Source organism: Oncorhynchus gorbuscha, linkage group LG18 (assembly GCF_021184085.1).
Source record: "Oncorhynchus gorbuscha isolate QuinsamMale2020 ecotype Even-year linkage group LG18, OgorEven_v1.0, whole genome shotgun sequence".
Classification (NCBI taxonomy): Eukaryota; Metazoa; Chordata; class Actinopteri; order Salmoniformes; family Salmonidae; genus Oncorhynchus; species Oncorhynchus gorbuscha.
This window is the reverse complement of record NC_060190.1, coordinates 410200-413369: the sequence shown is the minus strand read 5'-3', so window position 1 is coordinate 413369 and position 3170 is coordinate 410200. Positions and strand designations below refer to the sequence as shown.

The window sequence follows — 3170 nt, the reverse complement described above, 5'->3', positions numbered from 1 at the left end:
TCATGTCTGACTGTATCCTAGTTGTGTCTGACTGTATCCTAGTTGTGTCTGACTGTATCCTAGTTAGGTGGTGTATTGGTCACGTCTGACTGTATCCTAGTTGTGTCTGACTGTATCCTAGTTGTGTCTGACTGTATCCTAGTTAGGTGGTGTATTGGTCACGTCTGACTGTATCCTAGTTGTGTCTGACTGTATCCTAGTTGTGTCTGACTGTATCCTAGTTGTGTCTGACTGTATCCTAGTTGTGTCTGACTGTATCCTAGTTAGGTGGTGTATTGGTCACGTCTGACTGTATCCTAGTTAGGTGGTGTATTGGTCACGTCTAACTGTATTCTAGTTAGGTGGTGTATTGGTCACGTCTAACTGTATCCTAGTTAGGTGGTGTATTGGTCACGTCTAACTGTATCCTAGTTAGGTGGTGTAACAGAGTGTTAGGTGGTGTAACAGAGTGTTAGGTGGTGTAACAGAGTGTTAGGTGGTGTATCAGAGTGTTAGGTGGTGTAACAGAGTGTTAGGTGGTGTAACAGAGTGTTAGGTGGTGTAACAGAGTGTTAGGTGGTGTATCAGAGTGTTAGGTGGTGTATCAGAGTGTTAGGTGGTGTAACAGAGTGTTAGGTGGTGTAACAGAGTGTTAGGTGGTGTATCAGAGTGTTAGGTGGTGTATCAGAGTGTTAGGTGGTGTATCAGAGTGTTAGGTGGTGTATCAGAGTGTTAGGTGGTGTATCAGAGTGTTAGGTGGTGTATCAGAGTGTTAGGTGGTGTAACAGAGTGTTAGGTGGTGTAACAGAGTGTTAGGTGGTGTAACAGAGTGTTAGGTGGTGTAACAGAGTGTTAGGTGGTGTAACAGAGTGTGTACGTGTCGTACTGACCGAGCCGAGGCCTTAGCTTCTAGAAGGCCATACAGGCTGTGCATGTTGTAGTGAGACGAGGTCTTCTGGACAGCAGAGGCACACAGAGTCTTAGCCCTCAACAACCCTCCTAATATACCTAGAGGGAGAGAGAGAGGTGAGAGAGGTGAGAGAGAAGTGAGAGAGGTGAGAGAGAAGTGAGAGAGAGGTGAGAGAACGAGAGGTGAGAGAGAAGTGAGAGAGAAATGAGAGGTGAGAGAGAAATGAGAGAGAGGTGAGAGAACGAGAGGTGAGAGAGAAGTGAGAGAGAAATGAGAGGTGAGAGAGAAGTGAGAGAGGTGAGAGAGAAGTGAGAGAGGTGAGAGAGAAGTGAGAGAGAGAGAAATGAGAGAGAGGTGAGACAAATGAGAGAGAGAGAAGAGAGAGTTGAGAGAACGAGAGGTGGAAGAGAGCAAGATGAGAGAGGTGTGTGTGTCTCACCAGGTGTGTACGGAGGGTTCTCCAGCTCGGTGTCAGGACAGCCAACGGTCGACCCGTCCACGAAGCTAGATGGCTCGTTCATGTCCTAGGCAAGAAGTGAGAGGGGTCAGAGGGCAAAGCTGTTCACAATATCTGACTCCAGACTGAAACAGGAAAACACACACACGGTTAGATGACAGCGCACACACACACACACACACACACACACACACACACACACACACACACACACACACACACACACACACACACACACACACACACACACACACACACACACACACACACACACACACACACACACACACTCTTACGTACGATCCAGAGTCCGTCGAAGGGAACTTTGTCGTGGAACCTCTTGAGATTGTCGTACCACCACTCATGGGTCACATCATCAGAGAAATCAGGAAACGCTGTCAGACCTGGCCACACCTGGGAGAGGTGAACAACATAGGAGAGGAGAGAGAGGTGAACAACATAGGAGAGGAGAGAGAGAGGTGAACAACATAGGAGAGGAGAGGAGAGGAGAGAGGTGAACAACATAGGAGAGGAGAGGAGAGGAGAGGAGAGAGGTGAACAACATAGGAGAGGAGAGAGAGAGAGAGAGAGAGGTGAACAACATAGGAGAGAGAGAGAGGTGAACAACATAGGAGAGAGAGAGAGAACAACATAGGAGAGGTGAACAACATAGGAGAGAGAGAGAGGAGAGAGGTGAACAACATAGGAGAGAGAGAGAGAGAGAGAGAGGTGAACAACATAGGAGAGAGAGAGAGGAGGTGAACAACATAGGAGAGGAGAGAGAGAGAGAGAGAGAGAGGTGAACAACATAGGAGAGAGAGAGAGAGGGTGAACAACATAGGAGAGAGAGAGAGAGAGAGAGTGAACAACATAGGAGAGGAGAGGAGAGAGGTGAACAACATAGGAGAGGAGAGAGAGAGTGAACAACATAGGAGAGAGAGAGAGAGGTGAACAACATAGGAGAGAGAGAGAGAGTGAACAACATAGGAGAGGAGAGAGGTGAACAACATAGGAGAGAGAGAGAGGTGAACAACATAGGAGAGGAGAGAGAGAGGAGAGAGAGAGGAGAGGTGAACAACATAGGAGAGAGAGAGAGAGAGATGAACAACATAGGAGAGGAGAGGAGAGGTGGAGAGGAGAGAGAGGAGAGAGAGGAGAGAGAGAACAACATAGAGAGAGAGAGAGAGAACAACATAGAGAGAGAGAGAGAGAGAGTGAACAACATAGGAGAGAGAGAGGTGAACAACATAGGAGAGGAGAGAGAGGTGAACAACATAGGAGAGGAGAGAGAGGTGAACAACATAGGAGAGAGAGAGAGGTGAACAACATAGGAGAGGAGAGAGAGAGGTGAACAACATAGAGGAGGAGAGGAGAGGGAGAGGTGAACAACATAGAGAGAGAGAGAGAGAGTGAACAACATAGGGAGAGAGAGAGGTGAACAACATAGGAGAGAGAGAGAGAGAGGTGAACAACATAGGAGAGAGAGAGAGAGAGAGGTGAACAACATAGGAGAGAGAGAGAGAGAGGTGAACAACATAGGAGAGAGAGAGAGGTGAACAACATAGAGGAGAGAGAGAGGAACAACATAGGAGAGAGAGAGAGAGGTGAACAACATAGGAGAGAGAGAGAGAGAGAGGTGAACAACATAGGAGAGAGAGAGAGAGAGAGAGGTGAACAACATAGGAGAGAGAGAGAGAACAACATAGAGAGGTGAACAACATAGGAGAGAGAGAGAGAGAGAGGTGAACAACATAGGAGAGAGAGAGAGAGAGAGTGAACAACATAGAGAGAGAGAGAGAGAGAGGTGAACAACATAGGAGAGAG

At 47.6% G+C, this 3170-nt stretch overlaps 1 pseudogene; it reads right to left on the bottom strand.

Moving 5' to 3' along the window:
- LOC124003104 overlaps window positions 1–3170 on the bottom strand; it is a 46087-nt pseudogene that overhangs the window by 20867 nt on the left and 22050 nt on the right.